General features: G+C 45.2%; 1 protein-coding gene across 1 annotated transcript in view; it reads left to right on the forward strand.

The window, feature by feature from the left end:
• The window catches only part of LOC146821938 (EH domain-containing protein 3), a 219,397-nt gene that overhangs the window by 163,084 nt on the left and 37,341 nt on the right, over positions 1–18,972 (forward strand). The window lies entirely within an intron of this gene.

An 18,972-nucleotide genomic window follows, 5' to 3' on the forward strand; every position in this document is an offset into this window, starting at 1 on the left:
TGCTATAGACATCGAGCGAGGAAAAGTAGGGTGCGTCTAGCTGCAGTTGTCCCCATGTAATTTCTCACACTGCCTGCTAATAAATTACGTTTAAATGTATTTTGTATAATGGGAAATGCAAGACTACAAATCCCAGAATGCAGTGTTACCCACGAAGTCGGGCTACATGGCCGTATTCATTGTGCTCCATCTGTGCTGAATGTGTGGGGTATTAAATAGATGCTGTGTATGCTGTACTTGTTGTCTTTGTGTGAGGGATGATAGGAAGTCTACTCTGTGCTGTTTGTGACTGTGTTCTCTTCCCCAATGCAGGGCGAAAGAACTGCTGTCACAATCCATACATTATATTAAGAAATAAGCACAATTGCTCTGTCATTTTGTAAAAGTCATTTTCTCGTCAAGCCTGATGATGATTTAATTTTTTTTTTTAATAAAGTCCCAAAACTCACAATTATTTCACTGGGAAAAAAAACAATGCATGTCTCGTGAAGAAGGAAGCTTGTCAACTTTCTCGGTGTGAGAAGGCTGTTTATCGCCCTATACTGCCAGAAGGAAGTCTGTCCGGTACTGCTTAGTACACATGTCCATTTTAGAAAAATATAGATTTCCTGTTTACCCAGAGAACTTCCTCTAATACTGCATTTAATGGATGATTGTCTTCTATGAATTCATTTTTTTTTAAATATATGCGGTAGGCAAAATAGAATGTCGGGATGCTGTTTTCCATAGCAGTTTCTTTTAAATTGATTTACATGGTTTATTTTTGTAATTATTTTTAATTTCCATTTTTGGTTTTTACTTCCTCTGTTTATTTGCTCTCCCACTGTTAGTCGTACGTTGTTACCTCTGTGTAACAGGAAATCACCCAGGGGAGCACCAGATACAAAGGTTATTTATTTATTTATCCTGGAGTCCTAACTCTCCTTTCCCTTCCACAGGGCCTCCTCAGGCCTTCTGTTTTTTTAGACTTTAGAGGTCATCAAGAGGGCAGGGCTAACCTTTGGAAATCCTACTTGTGTAAAGGTAGGACAAATAGAACCTTCGTCTGACTGTTCCATCTCCCCAATATTAAATTTAATTAGAAGAGGCAGCTGTCAACTTCCAAGAGGTGCCTTTTTCATTTTCCACAGTAAGTCCTGCCTTAAGTATGGTGGATCCCATTAAGCTGTACCCAGAATAGTCTAACCTAAGTTTTACCCTTTATGAGGACTTGAAATGCTTTAAAAACAAGCATTGGCATAGCCAATAGGTCTCGCCTTTGGGGCCTTATAAGTGCTTGTTTTCAGTAACCGCAAAGGAGCAATAACAGCACTCTGTTTATAATTTGCTGCATTGATATTATAGCCAGATATTGATTATAATTTGTTGTAATGGGTGAAAACACAAAAGAAATATTATTTAAGTAAGTAATAAAGGGGCATAAAAGTAAATTATGTAGGTGGACGGGCACAGGCGGTCTGAAAATGCAAGCTGTAGGGAGAGATGAAGACTGTTGTGCAGCTAACACTGCATTAAAGTTAACCTTTACACAGTTTCTGGTGTGCAAAGCACAATAGCAGTGAGAGCTGCCGCCCTCTCTGGAAATGCCTGCGGCTATTTAAATGCAGAGTCGAGGGTGGGAAGTGTTGTTGGTGGAAGCCGGGGAGATGAAGCAAAGTGCCTAGTGAGCAGTAAATCATCACCAACACTCCAGTCCTCAGCAGGCATGCAAACAGTGTGAAGCATGTTTGAAGGCGAGGCGCGCACTAAGCCTCCTGATCCGTACATTACATGAATGCTACTTCCTGCAGCACAAGATAAAGCATGGCGCACAATTTGTGAGCGTCACGCTGAAAGTGAAAGTATGAATTCAAGTGCGCCGTGCACAACAAAAGAAAGGCACGGCCACTATGTTTAAAGGTAATCCTTGGCATGCCACGCTGTAATAATTAGAATAAAGCGTGGCACCTGTTTCATGAGCGCCCTGCTGAAAGATAAAGTATGTTTCAAAGCGAGCCACGCAGTGATGCTACAATTAAAAACCAGCACGGCCATGAAAGTGAAAGCGACCACGCTGTGTTTCATTAGTAATATGATCCTCCACAACAACAAGGGAAGAATGCAGCTGCCACAGTGCGTGCCGCTGCTCGCTCCGAACACAAACGCTATGGGAGTAAACATTTCAAGAAGAGGTGGCACATGCACCCACCTCTGGCCATTTGCGTGCTTTCATTACTGAAAGACACATGCAAAGGCCAATCAGATGTGTGGAAGCAGTCTGACCCACACAGAGAAGTTTGAAGTGATTACATGAAGCCTCCCATAGAGCAGCGCATGCGCGCTGCGCTAGGCTCAACCTGAAAAAAGAAACAATAGCGTTGAATGCTTGAGGGTGGCATGGCAAGGTCAGTAGAAGGTTGTCTAGTAACACAAAAGTAATATTTGTAGGAATTCCCCATTATGGAACTCCTAGACCTCTGCTTTTCCACATTTTATTTTTTTCTTTCTATTGTGCGATAGTCAAGTACAGGTTATGTAGGTTATTTGGCATGTATTCTGCATGATCTTATAACCTTTGTAAATTTATTTTTGTTCTTCATGCTGTTAAATTCCTGTATACGTTATCTTGTGCTGAAGGCCATGAAGTGCAGCAGTGGCCTACTACAGTATAGGGGTTAGCCAAATCAAAATTGCCTCTGCTGTGTTGAAGGTATAGATTCTATAAAGGTCAGCAAGATGTGTTATTCTCATTTCTTTATCAATCACTTTTCAGCAAACAGAAACCAGCATTTGCAATGCAATAGGTCTCGCATTTATGCGAGTTTAAGCTGTTGGCATTGTAAATGACCGTGCGTTTTATTTATGTTTTAAAAACCAAAACTTAAATAAAAGGCGTTGTCATTTACAATGCCAGTAGCTCAAACTCGCGTAAATGCGAGACCTATTCCATTGCAAATTGTAGGCATCGGGGAGGGAGGGAGAGTAAACAATGCATGGGCAAAGGGAGGGAGGGTGGGGTTGTAAAAAAAGGCACCAAAGCACGTTGTGCCTGCAGTAAGAGAAACTGGATAAAGAAGATAGTGCTTAAAGTCTAAACGGGTACTGTGTAACAACCGAAGTAAAAGGGCCAGTCGCCATGGGAGCTGACAAATGAAGAGGAGGTGTTACTTAGGAGGGACTAACAAGCCTATTTACAAATCAGAAGCCTGTATTTAGGACGGACAATGACACAAGCCAATGGCAAATATGGGCGGAGAGTGGACGGGGCTTCTATAACCTACTTCTCTACAACAAGTCACGCAGCGCATGCGCAATGGCTCTAGGCTCGACCTAAAGACTTCATCAGTCACAATCCCAGGGCAAGCACTCTGAGTATAGCCATCTGACTTTATAAATGATCAGTTCTGCCTAACAAGTAAATATCATTTCCTGCTATAACTACATTTTCGTTCTCATTTTGAAGCAGTCTACTTTCTTCTCTGTATGATTTTCATCCATCCAGTAAGTAACATAATTTTTACTTGTTAAAGAGTGCACTCTCACAGATAATAAATTCCAAGAAAGTTAATATTTCTTCATTGTTTTAAAATCCTTTCTAAAACATATTGTTTACAATAATTTTCTATGATATCATTCGATTCTACTCTGCATTTTGGGGCATAATACGATTAAAGATTCTCACCGTGCGTACATTTGTATTAGCCATTCATTTACAATTCACACTGTGAATGAGTCTTTCAAATACCTAAAGGCCTAAAATCTTCAAACCACCTTAGAATAGTTTCACAACTTATTACTCTATTCACCTTGTGTAGCTTACCAATCATGACTCTATCTAGTGATAACCTAATTTCCATTTCCATCTTCAGTTAAAAAGCCACTAGAATACATAAGTCATCATCATCATTTCTAGAGCTTCCTCATTAAAGAGCAAACTGTTAAGGCTTTTCTTTAAAAAAGCATGAAAATGTTAGTACATTGTTCAGACCTTTTGGTGTTAGCAAATTCAATCAGACTACATTCTCTTGTTAATTCTTGACCTTTTATCTCCACTTTGAATCAGTGAATTATGTTAATTTTTCTTGATGTTTGGCACACACAAATTTCATTGCCCTCCCTCACCCCCAGGCTCCACCCTGTCCCCCTGGCAGTTTATTGCATAAATCAGATTTGTCACTCAAAGGTTATATAAAACTTTCTTTCCCGGTATGTGTATGAATTATTTCATCAGCTTGGACATTACTGCCATTATATCCAATTATTGGACCCTAAACAAACATGTATACCAATCCCTTCTTTTATTTTCGAATGAATGTTTTGTTTGTTGTAAATTACCTGCTTTTACCAACATCTGTTTAATATTATTTTTGTGTTTATTCATTACAGAACCGTTGCATCATCTAGTTTTTTATTTTTTTATACGAAATTAATTCCAATATTTTTCAATCGTGTTAAGAATCTCAAATGATGGGCGACTGTAGGGAAGTGCTACTCTTTATTGATCTTCTTAAAGCATCACTCGTTGCCTTGTTGACAATAACAACTAAAGAATAGTCAGTCCAGTCTATGGGCAGATTTGCAAAAGACAACCCTGTCGGAGCCATGATTAAATCATCATTTGCAATACATATGAGAATTACACTGAGATTCCTTAAAGATATATACCACCATGTAGGTTGTTTTTTCAGTTCCTAGAAGGTGCTGTTTACATTCTATTAAAACCACAGTCCAGTATTAATCTATTTTTATACATTAATACTACAATAATGATTACATTGCTAGACCATTGGCTCTTACTAATGAGTGGAAGCTTGTCCAGCACTGCCCAAGGCATTTGGTTGGTATATTGTTAATAAAAAAAATAAAAAAAATCCTTCAAAAGTCGAATCCACTGATCAATTTCCAGCCTCTAAAATATCCTTCAGGGTGGCTTTCACCTCAAATGACTCTTGAGGCCGTGGCTTCCCGTGCAAAGTGAGCCAGGAGGAACTTCTTGATATGCAAGCTCTGGAAATTAAAAATGACCAGCAGTCACCTAGAATTCTGAAAAGCAATTGACCTAGCTGTTCCCAAAGTCATAATTTTAACTTGCCTCAAGTGGAAGAACACTCTGTGAACTGCTGGCCTGTCGCTCGCGCAATTTTGCTCCTCACCTCATGAAATAATACAGTGAGACAAGCTAGCGGCGACCCCGCCACACTTCACACAGGACAACAAAACGTCTCATTCAAAGGCTACACTTCCAACCACGTATAGGAGATGGAGTCCATACTTATTTTCCAGCACGACAGTACTTTGGATTTCCAAAGGTTAAGGAAGCGCTAGATAAATATCACCTCAATCCAATACTAACCTGTAAAGGCTAAAGGAATTTGTGAATGCACAGTTAGAGACGATATACGCACAAAGGAGGATGAACCGAGCTGGTTTTGCTGGCTTATTCCTCCAAGAGGCAACCGTTGGCGAAGATTCCCTAATCCCCCCCCCCCTCCCCCCCCCCACTCCCCTCTCCTTCTCCCCTAGTCCAGCTGCTCTACCTGTCCTCATCTTCTTCCCTCTTCTTCTTTTTTCCAAGCCCTCCATCTTCCTTTCTCATTTTTCCTCCACCCCTCCAGTGACACTACTGAACTCTGAGGCTGAATATACGGAATGTGAAAAAATTGGGTCTCCACAAAATATGATTTACATACGACCCAAGAAAATGTGCTCGTCATTAGATGGGAATGATCACTATCTATGAACTGGGTAAATATTTTTGGCTTTTTTGTGATACCTAGTTGGACTTTTGTTGTTCTATATAATCCTTGACATTCTGAGGATTATGGGCAGCTCTTGAGGCTTCTGCTAAGTATAATATGTCATCTAAGCGTCACTAACTGAACACCAATAACTTTTTACTGTACAGAAAAGGAAGCTTTTGTTTGTCAGTGCTTGTTTGATTTTTTTATTTTTATATACTACCAAGGAACCTTTTGTACTAAGAGCTGCATTGTATATATTCTGTTAGACCCGTCCCCACGCCTCTTGCACTCTGGGTGGTTTTAGGATCAGTGGAAGAAATGAACTAAAAAGTCCTGGTGTAGTGGCGCAGTTTGTTGCCGTAGTGTGTTTCCTGGGAGAGGGTGGTTGACGGGCCTGCTTGCCACACCCTTCAGTTTACCGCAGCCCAACAACTGAAAGCTGAAGGTTTTGTTTACACCAGGCAAAGTAACGTGTCTCAACGGCTCTGTGCACAGGGGCCCCCTCTCCACTTCCCGCCCAGACTCGAGTGTGGAAAGTAATCCCCCGGCGAGCAGTCTAAGAATGACGTCATGGAGTACCTCTCGGGCCCCTTCACCTTGCCGCTTCCCCGCAGCCAAGCCCTTGAGCCTCGGCAGCTCGTGCTCTAAGGCGCCCTTAGCACCTCTCCCCAGTTACAATGCGTGATGCGGTCCACGCGCTTTAAAAGTGATTTCAGAGTAAGCTAACGCAACAGAGAAAAGGCAGTGGAATCTGACCCCGTGACCCTGGGGCTGAGACGCAGCACGAGCCACTGAGCGTGGAACAGTGTGTGCATTGTCACCCACACCACAGGGGCATGGAATAGCATTACCATGACGCATGTCTGGGGGCTGCAAGTTAACAACTGCAATTGTAAATATGTGTTATGGTGTATAATCATACTTGCATGTGTGACGTCTCGTGCAAATTAAGTGGGAATATGTATAATGCAAATGAGAACTATTCTGATTACAGTTAGTACTGTCAAAATACACGTTCCTTCGCCTCCTGGTTTCTGGAGTCTGGTTACACGCAGGCCCGCCTGGCAAAAACATGTATGAAAGGTGCACAACACACAATCCCCTCCTAGTAATGCAGAAATGTCGATCCACTTGTTCTTGTACCCCAGAATGCATGCCCTGCCCACCTAGATATACCAGTATCCCCCGGTATCAACAATTCCTTGGAGGGGGTGGTACTGGGGTAACCCACCAGATTGTACTGGGCTCCTGAGTGGTTTACACACACGGTCAGTTTGTATTTCTGTTTCATAACGGCAAAGGCGTATTTAATTTTTGGATAAAGCTCTCCGTCATTGTGGTACCCCTGCTGGGAGCAGGCACCGCTCGTGCCAGGCAGCTGCAGTGTGTTTATGAAAGGAAGCCCAGCACGAGCCAGAAAGGCATGGACAACTGGCGTCGCTGGAGACAGCAGATGTCTTGGATGCCTGCAGAGTTTGGACATTTTGCAAATTACTCAGGGGTCGCGACAGTTCTAGAGATTACCCACAGGCATTGCATTTCTGCCTGAATTTCTAGGCAGAGGGAAAACGTGTAGAAATATTACAGAGGGTGGAGGAATGACGGGGCCAAGGAGGTGGGGCTGAACTGACCGCTGTTCAAGTTGACACGCATCTCCGCTGACGTAGGGGCTCTTGCATTGAGTCTGGCTGGACAGAGCAGCTGTTGCTGTACCTTATGTGATCAACCGAAAAAGAGCTTTGGGAAGCTGTACTGAGGGGGTGTTAAAGGAGATTTATGCGCAGGCACCTGTTCCTTTTTCTTTACAAACTTTGATTGGGCAGACCTGTGTTTGCTTTGTTCTTTTTTTGTATTGTGGGACGGCGAACACTCAGTACAGTAGGTCTGAACTGGTTATAGTGAAAAACCGATCTGTTTATTATGAAATGTTGGAGCGAGGACTTGTATGCTTTTCAAAGTCAATGTTAAAGGACCTTAAAAGTGGGATGCTACGCTTTGCTAGAACCCTCAAGAAGTGTTGTTTGCATGGATTCACACGCACTCCTGTGGTAGACAGACGTTTTGCCTCTGGCCACCTCCTCTGACAGACCCTGGGGTAAAACAGTTTGCACTGTGCTAATTCGTATTAACAATGTATATTTTCTTGCCCATGTATTTGTGTTTTATGACAGGCCAAGGATAAAGTTTGTTCTGTTAATATGAATGGTATAACAAAGGCAGCACCCGTGACTTATTTTTGTTGAAAACGTATTTTAAAGACAATAGGCCTTTGGGGAGTTTATTATTAAACAGACATAGACTGATATTTTATCGCTTGGAATTCCACGGTGTACTATAGTTGGCTACCCCCTCCGACACACCCCGGGGGTTTGTACTGTGACCATCCTGAGAGGGCCAGCTTGGAAGGGCTGTATATGGTTTTGCCTAATGTTATGTTTTTTGCAAGTTCATAATTTTATAACTGGGTGCCTCATGGGAAAGCTTTTGTTCATTTCACTCGGCCTGAGTTTGTTATGGTGACCAGCCAATCATCAGGATACAGGCCTGATTTGGTTCATTGGTCAAAGTTGTCAGATGCCAAAACTCTGATCTGCTTATGTTGCAACAAATGGATAAGAGAAAAGAATTTAACTATTGTGAAAAGCATATGTTGAAGCCAAAAGCCTTTGAGGGTGGAATGTTCTAGCACTATGTTAAAGGCTTTAGACTGGAATTTTGTTACAATTAATTTGACAGATTACCATAGCAGTCCATGGTTTTGGTCTTGGTTACCCCCTTTTTAGTAACCAATGGGGTGGACGATGTGCACTGCGATATTCCCGGTTAGGCCTACTTAGCGGGGTTTGTATTATTTTCCCAACTATAATTGTAAAATATTTTTATTTTTGGACTATAACCCTGATGGCTGCCTTTTGGGAAATTATTATAAAGAAAATTATATGGGCAGTAGAGTGGATATATTTATTGTGAAAAGCATATGTTAAACCAATGGGCCTTTTTGGATGAAATGTTATTACGCTAGTTTGCGCGATACCATACCAAGATGTTTGTGTTGTGCCACTGAGTTTTTCTTTTTTCTACTTGTATTACTCTAATTTATATTTTATATCCTTCATGCGTTTGTGTTTAATTGATGATGACTTAGAATAAATAAATATGAAGTATGCGTTCATGCGACTCCGCGCTCATAAATTTGAACTGAAATATGTGCGCGAGTGGAACAGATACCGTCCATATTTGAATTTGCTTATTTTCTTAACATTCATAGCATGAGTGCAGTCAGAGCTCACTTTTCTCTTTTTGGCTGTGATTTTTGGAAAATGAATCCTAGTTTTTGACATTTTTGTTTTAAACAAACGGTTAAAATATTTCTGAACATTTTTACATTCTGGCAGATTTGGACTGCCCCTAAACTTGGTCCCTACTGCACGCGCGAGTCTCCAAATTCCAGGGCACTCCTTGTAGCCTTGTGATGCAAACGCAAATCTGCTCCAGCTCGCGGTGCAAGGGGGAAGAGTCATGTGACTCACTGCACTCTGGAGCCATTCCTGGTGATGAGTCAATACCTAGGGCTGGTGCCAAAGCGCGTGCATTTTATCTGTACTGGGAGCAAGAGCTCTTACTGTTCTTGCACTGCATGGAGGTGGGGAAAATTATGACATTTTGAGATAGAATGTCCTGCACATTTCAAAGTATTCATGAGCAGATAAGTGACTTGCCTGTGACAGTGCTTGCCACAAAAATGCTATTTTCTCTATTTAAGTAATGAAGCAGAGGTCGACATGATGGAGCTAGATCTCAGGAGTGAGGAGGGTGGGGTAGGTGTAGGCGAAGTAGCGCCAGATGTTCAGTATTGGATGAGTGTTTGTGCCAGATGCACAGTGCAGGTCAGACCTTCTTTACAGAGTTACAGTATGTGAGAAGACTGTGTCCAAAGTACAGTACCTTGAGGGGAAGCAGAAGCACAGTATCTGATACTATTCCATATATATCTTCAAGGTACACAGATGTAGAATCAAGAATAGTAAAGCTATGCTTATCTATATGCATTTCTCTTAATATTTTGGTTCCACAATGTTTTTGTCGTCTGTTCTGTCGTACAACCATGTGAGGCAAAGTTGATGTCCGATTTAAAGTGCTTGGTTGGAAGTTAATTGCAAATGTACTGTGTGTTATGTGAAGTTGTTTGCATATGTACAGTTGGTAACCAGGAGTTAAGGCTGGATGCACAATGTATGTGAAGAAATAAGGGCCTCATTTAGAGTTGGGCAGACTGGATGCATCGTCACAAACCTATCCTGTCTGCCGTATTAAAAGTTGATATTATCCTATGGTGCTTGTAATACGGCAGACCGAATATCCACCATGTTCTAACGGAGTAGCCTGTCTACCAAAGTCTAAATAAGGCCCTAAGTTACAAATATATCATATGTGGAAGTTGTTGTCCGATATAGTGTTAGACTTTGTACCAGCTCTAGGTACTCCTTGACTAACTGGTTTCATTGTAATTTTTGCAAGAACTGGTGTCCACGTGTTGTACCATTTAAAGATCTCCTCCCTGACTCTTTTCACCTCTTGGAATCCTCTCCATTTGCACCAGACTTCTGGAACGCTCTATCCTCGCAAACCCCAACTCGGTTATGACCATATTCCCCCTCGCCCGAAGTAAGTGACCAGGACTTATTAACTGTGCTGAGCTGGCATGTCCCCGATACTGACACGGTTTCCACCAGCATCACACTGTGGTCTGCAATGGAATCCTCGGGCACATGCTTTGAAGGCACCCAAATCTTCAATAGCGCTATAAGGCTTTTCCATCGGCGGAGTATGATATATTCAAATCCCTCTAAACCTGGCATAACACATCCTCTAGAGCCTGTGCATGCCACTATAGTAAAGCAGCATCTCGGGGAATTAATCTCTATCCCCCTGGCGAGTTTACCTCGCCTCCTGCGAGAAAGCTAGTCTATTGATGCAAAGCTGGAGAGGGCTAACTATGCAAGTAATCCAGGTGGAGCTTAACAGCCTCATAAAGGTCTGTAGAACTGTAACCACCCCAGTTGTGCTACATTAGCCTGAAATGCCATGATACTGGCTCTGTCTTTAAATACTTCCAGATAGAGGCTTCCCTTGTTTAGTGGCTCGGCCATACGAACTAACGCTGCAGAGAAGCTGGGCGTCCATGTCCTAACTGGTTCCAGAAGCAAAAAAGCAATAGACTCATAGGTCATGATTACCACTATGAGTGGGCAAAATGGCTATTTATTTTTCCCCTTGCGTAATACATGCAATTTCCCCCAAACATATGCAGAGGTTCGAGGCATGTGGGCTGCTGAATTCATATCTGTGCATAGATCGCCGCCTAGTGTTGGGTCCGGATGTTTGCACGTTGTTGTCCTGGAAGAGTCTTCGAAGCATCCTGGGATAGGTGACTCCTCCCCTGGACTACAGTGCGCATGGGCATCATCTCCATCCTCAGATTGTTTTTTTCCGCCATTGGGTTCGGATGTGCTTATCTTGACTCAAGTTAGGAAAAACTTTTTACAGGCCAAAAGGCCTTTAGTTCGCGTCGGTACTGTTCCCGATCGGTATCTATAGTCATTGGTTAGTTTACTAACTTCAAGAACAACTTTTTTGCATCATACCCGACCATCGACACGACATCGACGATGGAATCGAGGACACCATTCAAGCGGTGTCCTGTATGCAATGCGAAATATCCCCATGTCGACGTCCACCCGGTGTGCAACAAATGCCTTTCACCGGATCACGACAAGTCTACATGTATGGCCTGTGCCCGATTCCGATCCAAGAAGACTCTACGGAATCGACGAGCAGCAAGACTTGAAGCGCAGCAAGCGGCCCCGACCAACATCTTCAGCGCCGAGGATGAAGAGGTCGAAGACGTGGAGACCCTACCCTCCAGCCCCGCTTCCGAACACGACTCCGGATCGGAAGACGTCGAAGAACAACTCTTTCACAGAGACGAAGCCGACACCGAGGTAGGAGACTACGATGAGGCCTTGGGGGCCGAAGAGAGTAGCTCCGGTGACGAGCAAGGCCTACCCGTACAGACTGAGGATATCCCAGTGCATCAGTCTATGGCTCCGGTCGAGGGATCGCCTTCGGGCCTTACCCAAAACCTATCCCGCAGTTCTTCTGCCCCGCCCTCTGGCCCGGCCTCGGACATTCAGCGGCAGCCATTACTACCCAAAACGACTGGTTTCCCTTCCTCGAAACCGAAAGCCGTATTGGTTCATCAGAAACTGAAAGTGACACTGGTCGGATCGAAGCCCACCACACCTTCGACGCTAGCCAAACCCGTCGGCACCGACCGCACCAAACGGGACTTCGGTGCCGAGCTTGCGACAGCCGACGTCGGCGCCGACGCACGGAAAAAGACCATCGGTACCACCAAACCGCCTCGGCTCCCGGCACCGAAACAATCGGCTCCGGCCACAAAGGTCAAAATGGCTGCTGCGTCTCACAATGCTTCGAAAGCAGCACCAAAGGCACAATCATCGACGCCGTCGACAGCTACTACCTCTCCTCGGCTCGATGTCCCAGTGGCGCCAAAAAAGTCCACCCCCACCTCTACAGAACCGGTCGGCGCCAAAGAACCGTCGGCGCTCCAGGTGCGGCAAGTTGCAGCGTCCTTGCAACGCATCAAAGACAAGGCAGCCCTCCAGAACACGTCAGGCTCCGAGCCGAAAAAAGCTCAAACAGCTTCTCCGGCACCGGCCAACATCACTTTTGGCCTGCCACCATCCACAGCCCCAAAACTGTTCGAAATCAGAACACGTGTCACCCACACCACGATCACACCTGCCGAACGCTCTCCTGCGGAGACGTCGCCATCGCACATCATCGATGCCGACACTGGCAGGATGATGCTCCACAGGAGGAGAATAGCTTCCGAGCCAGCTTTGGACTCCTACCGGATACCGCTAAAGAAAAAGCTGCCAGCAGAGTCGGAACCAGTTACGAACCTCTCCATACCTCTTACCAACATCCATGGTCCTTCTCTCCGACACACTCCGAAACCGACGTTTTGGAGGACTATATAGGTGACAACGTCCCCTACCCCGGAGACATGGACCCTGACGGCCAACAGGACCCTGATCAGGCTTGGGATGACCCTGCAGACCCGGGTGCACATATGAATACACAGGACACGCAGCTATATGGCGCAAAAACGTCTCCCACGGAGGACACTGCCGCATTCAACGCCCTCATTGAACGTGCTGCGGCCAATCATGGTGTGCAACTCCACTCTGACACCATCGAGGACGATTTTCTCATGGATACTTTCGCATCCTCAGAAAGGAATATCAAAACTCTACCCATGTTGAAAGGTGTCCTCAAACCAGCAAAGGACATTTTCAAAGAACCCACCAGGGCAAGAGTAATAAACCCCAGGATCGACAAGAAATACAGGTCGGCGCCTGGGGACCCTACCTACATTAGAGGCCAGTTGCCTCTGGATTCCATAGTAGTCGCGAATGCTCGCAAACGGGCGCACTCGTAGACAACAGGGGATGCTCCTCCCCCGGACAAAGAGTCCAAGGTGCTAGAGACCTCCGGTAAACGGGTTGCAACCCAGGCAGCTAACATATGGCGTATTGCCAATACTCAGGCGCTCCTAGCTCGCTACGATCGCGCACATTATGACACGTTAGAAACATTACTCCAACATCTCCCTAACCAATACAAAGAGGGAGCAGAAATCCTCATCAGGGAGGGACAACTCCTCACGAACGCATCCATTAAGTGTGCACTGGATGCCGCAGATACAGCTGCCAGAGCCATAAACACTAGCATCATGTTACGACGACACGCCTGGTTACGAATCTCCGGATTCAAACCTGAGGTACAAAATAACATCCTCAACCAGCCGGTCAACCCCGACTACTTATTCGGGCCAGAGGTTGACACCACCCTAGAAAAAATAAAAAAGGACACAGACACTGCAAAGTCCATGGGGGCTCTCCAAACGCAGACCTTTCGGAGCGGCTCCTTTCGTCGCCCCGGAAATAGAGGAGCAGGTAGAGGACAGGGGTCACAGCAAACCTACAACAAAGGCAACACACAAAGTACCTACGATAAAAACACCCGGGGTGGATATCGTGGCTCAAGCACAAAGGGCAGAGGACGCGGTTATGGCAACACCAGGTCCTCCCCCAAGAACAAACAGTGACGCCCTCTCCCTTCCTCCCGACCACATAACACCTGTCGGGGGAAGGCTACAAAGGTTCCTGTCCACGTGGAACTACATCACCACGGACAGGTGGGTCAAAGATATTATCAAACACGGTTACTTCCTAGAATTAACCTCCACTCCACCCACAATACCGCCAAAACACCGTCCTATGTCCTCAGAGCACTTAACGCTATTACAGCAGGAAGTGCTAAGTATGCTACAAAAAGGCGCAATAGAGGTCGTACCCGTCCACGAGCAAGGTACGGGGGTGAACTCCCTGTACTTTTTAATACCAAAAAAGGACGGGTCACTCAGACCTATACTAGACCTGAGACCCCTCAACCGCTACATTCTCTTGGAACATTTCCACATGCTCACCCTGCAACAAATCCTACCACTGCTCAAACAGGGAGACTTCCTAGCTACGTTAGACCTCAAAGATGCGTATTTCCACATACCCATTCCCCCATCACACAGGAAATATCTCCGGTTCACTATCCAAGGGCAGCACTACCAATTCAAGGTTCTTCTCTTCGGCGTAACAACAGCCCCCAGAGTTTTCACAAAGTGCCTGGCTACTGTGGCCGCACATCTACGGAGGCAACAAATACAGGTCTACCCCTACCTGGACGACTGGCTTGTTCAAGCAAAGTCAGCCCAGCAATGTGCCAGCCACATGTCCCGCACCATTCACCTTCTTCACAGTCTCGGGTTCTCACTAAATTACCCAAAATCCCATCTCCAACCCGCACACGTACAACAGTACCTAGGTGCGACCATAAACACTCTGGCGGCCACTGCTCAGCCGAATTTAGTGAGCATCAACAGCATGCAATTGCTGATTTCCAAGTTCAAACCCCAACACTCCCTTCCGGCGCGAGTGTTCATGCAGTTGATAGGCATGATGGCCTCCTGCATTTTCATAGTCCCACACGCGAGACTACATATGCGCCCGCTTCAGGAGTGCTTAGCACGTCAATGGAATCGGGCTCAAGGGCAACTAAAAGACCTAGTGTTGGTGAGCGGTCTGGCATACAACTCTCTGCATTGGTGGAATCCACAAAACCTTTGCAAGGGCCGACCGTTCCAAGAGCCCGTTCCACAAATAATGCTGACAGCGGACGCGTCTCTCCAGGGATGGGGAGCTCATGTACTCAATTACACAGTGCAGGGACTATGGACTACACAACAAAAGAAGATGCACATCAACCTTCTAGAACTGATGGCAATCTTCCTGGCTATGAAAGCATTCAAAGTACACTTGTGCAACAAGGTCGCGTTGATCCGGACGGACAACATGACCGCCATGTACTACATACAAAAGCAGGGAGGAACACACTCTCCACAGCTGTCTCATCTGGCTCAGAGCATGTGGAAGTGGGCCATTCAGAGGAACATGTTCCTCATGGCGGAACACCTCCCCGGCAAGGACAACCAGATGGCGGATCTGCTCAGCAGACACAGCCACCAGATGCACGAGTGGGAGTTACACCCATCAGTACTCCAACCGTACTTCCAGCAGTGGGGTCATCCAGACATAGACCTATTCGCCACAAGCAAACGCAAAATGCCAAAGCTTTGCCGCCAGGTTCCCGCAGTCGCAGGGCAATGCAATATGGATGAACAGATTTGCGTACGCTTTTCCCCCAGCACCATTGATACCGCTGGTGGCGCGCACTCAGACAACACTCACTAACACTCGTCCTGGTTGCTCCAACGTGGGCACGCCAACCATGGTACACCACCTTTCTCGAACTTTCCGTGGTGCCGCATCAAAGGCTGCGGATCAAACCCGCGCATTTGACGCAGAACCATGGAGAGATTCAGCACCCAGATCCGCAACAGCTGAACCTGGCAATCTGGCTCCTGAAGTCCTAGAGTTTGGCTACCTGAATCTGCCACCTGACTGTATGGACATCATTAAGGAAGCTAGAAGACCCACTACCAGAGCTTGCTATGCAGCCAAATGGAAAAGGTTCGTAATTTATTGCGATAACAATGACATTAACCCGCTGGATGCATCCATCCAAAACATAATTTGTTACCTCTTACACCTATACCGATGCAATCTGGCATACACCTCAATACGTGTCCATTTGACCGCAATATCAGCCTATCTCCAGACCAGGCAGCACCTCTCTCTATTCAGAGTGCCTGCCATCAAGGCATTCTTGGAAGGACTCAAACGAGTAATTCCTCCAAGCCACCCACCAGCTCCAATGTGGAACCTCAACTTGGTCCTCACACGCCTGATGGGTCCACCCTTCGAACCTCTACACTCATGCGAGATTCAATTCCTCACCTGGAAAGTAGCTTTCCTAGTAGCAATCGCTTCTTTAAGGAGAGTTAGTGAACTCCAGGCACTAACCGTTCAAGAGCCATTTATACAGGTTCACGCCAACAGGGTCGTACTACGTACCAACCCCAAATTCATGCCCAAGGTGATATCGCAGTTCCACATGAATCAAACTATTGAACTGCCTGTTTTCTTTCAAAACCCACAAACTGTCGCAGAAAGAGCACTACACACACTAGATGTAAAAAGAGCCCTCATGTACTATATCGACAGGACTAAAGTCTTTAGGAAGACTAAACAACTTTTCGTTGCCTTCGCCCCACACCACAAAGGTAACGCTATCTCCAAAGCAGGTATAGCCAGATGGATCGTTAAATGTATTCAAATTTGCTACCAAAAGGCTAAACGCACATTAACGATTCCCCCACGAGCCCACTCAACACATAAGTTAGGGGCCTCCATGGCTTTCCTAGGAAACATTCCTTTGCATGATATATGTAGAGCAGCCACCTGGTCCACTACACACACATTTACCAAACACTATTGTGTTGATGTGCAATCAAAACAGCAAGCAGCTGTAGGACAGGCTGTTCTCAAAACTCTTTTTCAGACCGCTGCAGCTGGCACTGGTAGCCGCCGCTAATAGGAGGTACTGCTATGTATTCTATGCACAGATATGAATTCAGCAGCCCACATGCCTCGAACTGAATATGCTACTTACCAGTATGCATCTGTTCTTGGCATGTAGGGCTGCTGACATTCATATCGCCCTCCCTCCTCCCCGGCGCCTGTAGCAGCTGCAGCTCTCAAAATTACTGTAAGCATGGTCATCACTTTCTGTATCTACTCCATCACTGCCACAATGGCGAAAAACAATCTGAGGATGGAGATGTTGCCCATGCGCACTGTAGTCCAGGGGAGGAGTCACCTATCCCAGGATGCTTCGAAGACTCTTCCAGGACAACAACGTGCAAACATCCGGACCCAACACTAGGCGGCGATCTATGCACAGATATGAATGTCAGCAGCCCTACATGCCAAGAACAGATGCATACTGGTAAGTAGCATATTCATTACTCTTATGCTGCAAAGGGCACTTGGCCAGTATCTTCACTAAACCTTCAACTCAAGGACATAGCTCACGTAAAAAAGGTATGCAAGATGCTGCTGGGAGACTCGTTTGAGCAGAAAATGCTCCTCAGTTCCAGTGACACATTTCTACTCTAGCGCATATCTCGCAGGAGAAAATTACTTGACAGAAGTGGAACTACTAAAAAAAAAAAAATATCTATAACCCAGAATTATGCAAGGATACTCTTGCAAAATAAAATATTTTGCCTGGCCCCAATAACCACATAATCTACTACCCATATCTGTGAAGGCACAACATTTAAGATGACCGAAAACGAAGAATAGTTCAGCCTGAGGACAGTTATCATCAGGTCTTGACAGACATTCAACCAAAGGCGTTTGGTTGGGATGTGACCTCCCTTTTTTTTTTTCTTCCAAGTATTTCACCCAAGGTGATGCTATCGAAGTGTTTTAACCAGCATGAGTTGCTTAAAAGTAGCTTAATAACTAAACTAATGACTTTACCAGCAGGTAATTGTGTAGGTACAACCTTGGCACTACTTTGTAGTGTGGTCCAGAGATCATACATTTGAATAGGATAATCTTCATTCCAAAATGTGTTCTCTACTTGGCTGGCCAGCTCTACGGATGCCAGTTGCTTTAGTTTGCAAAGTAAATTGCCTTTTGAAAATTGCTTCAAAGGTAGACATTATACAGATTTTTTTTGTTACAACATTAGGCTCCGTAATACTCAAATTATTCCCTTGTCAGTGACCCCCTCCCCCTGCCGCTTGGTAAATTAATAGTTTGTTGTGGTCTGTTTTTTTTTCTTCTCTCCATGACCTCACACTTTAATGCAGGACTTTTATTCCTGCCAGTCTCTTTGACCCTGGTCTCTACTACTTCCCCCTTATGCCCTTGCCCTGTCTTTTGGTGCTGATTGCTACGACACTGCTCCCAACTTTTCTTTACAGGCAACGACCAAAGTATGCCTCATTACACCCACCACATATTCCTTTCCTGCTCATTCCTCTTCAATAGCAGACCTGTTATGTCAGTACAGATGAATTTTTTAGGTCTTCTTATAAGATTATATCCTGCGTCTACCCATCTTCCATCCTCCCATGTTTACGTTCTTCTGTCAGTGGTTAATTCCCCCCCTCCCCCCACACTTGGCAGAAGGCGTCGCCCTGACCTCCTGCTTGCCTGCCTCATCATTCCCTCTCGTCACCACCAGGGCCCCTCCCTTTTATAATGGCTGTGCAGAAGTGGTGTCGCTGTGATGTTTAGCTTGGCTCCCAATCCAGATTGTTCATGACCCGCTAGCCACATGCATAAGTGACCAACATAGCAGTTCTAAGAGACCACTAATCGTACCATAGCTGATGAGTCTGGAGATGCCATTTTGCAGCCCCAACCACCTCCCCACCAGCTTCTGGTAAGGATTCAAAGCACAAATGGAGAAAGGAATTGGAGATGATGGCATGGATATTTCTGGAAGCCAGCTTGCAGACATTGATGGAAGGGATAGTTGTATTTTGGATGAAAGAAAATTTGGGAAGAGTGGATGCTTTGATTTTCAACAGTAAAAATATTCAATATGTCATCTGCTCATCTGTTTTAGTTAATGACCGATGGTAGCTGGTACTTTACCAACACTTTCTAACCTACTCATCATCTTTCTC

This window comes from Triturus cristatus, chromosome 6, assembly GCF_964204655.1.
Source record: "Triturus cristatus chromosome 6, aTriCri1.1, whole genome shotgun sequence".
Taxonomy (NCBI): domain Eukaryota; kingdom Metazoa; phylum Chordata; class Amphibia; order Caudata; family Salamandridae; genus Triturus; species Triturus cristatus.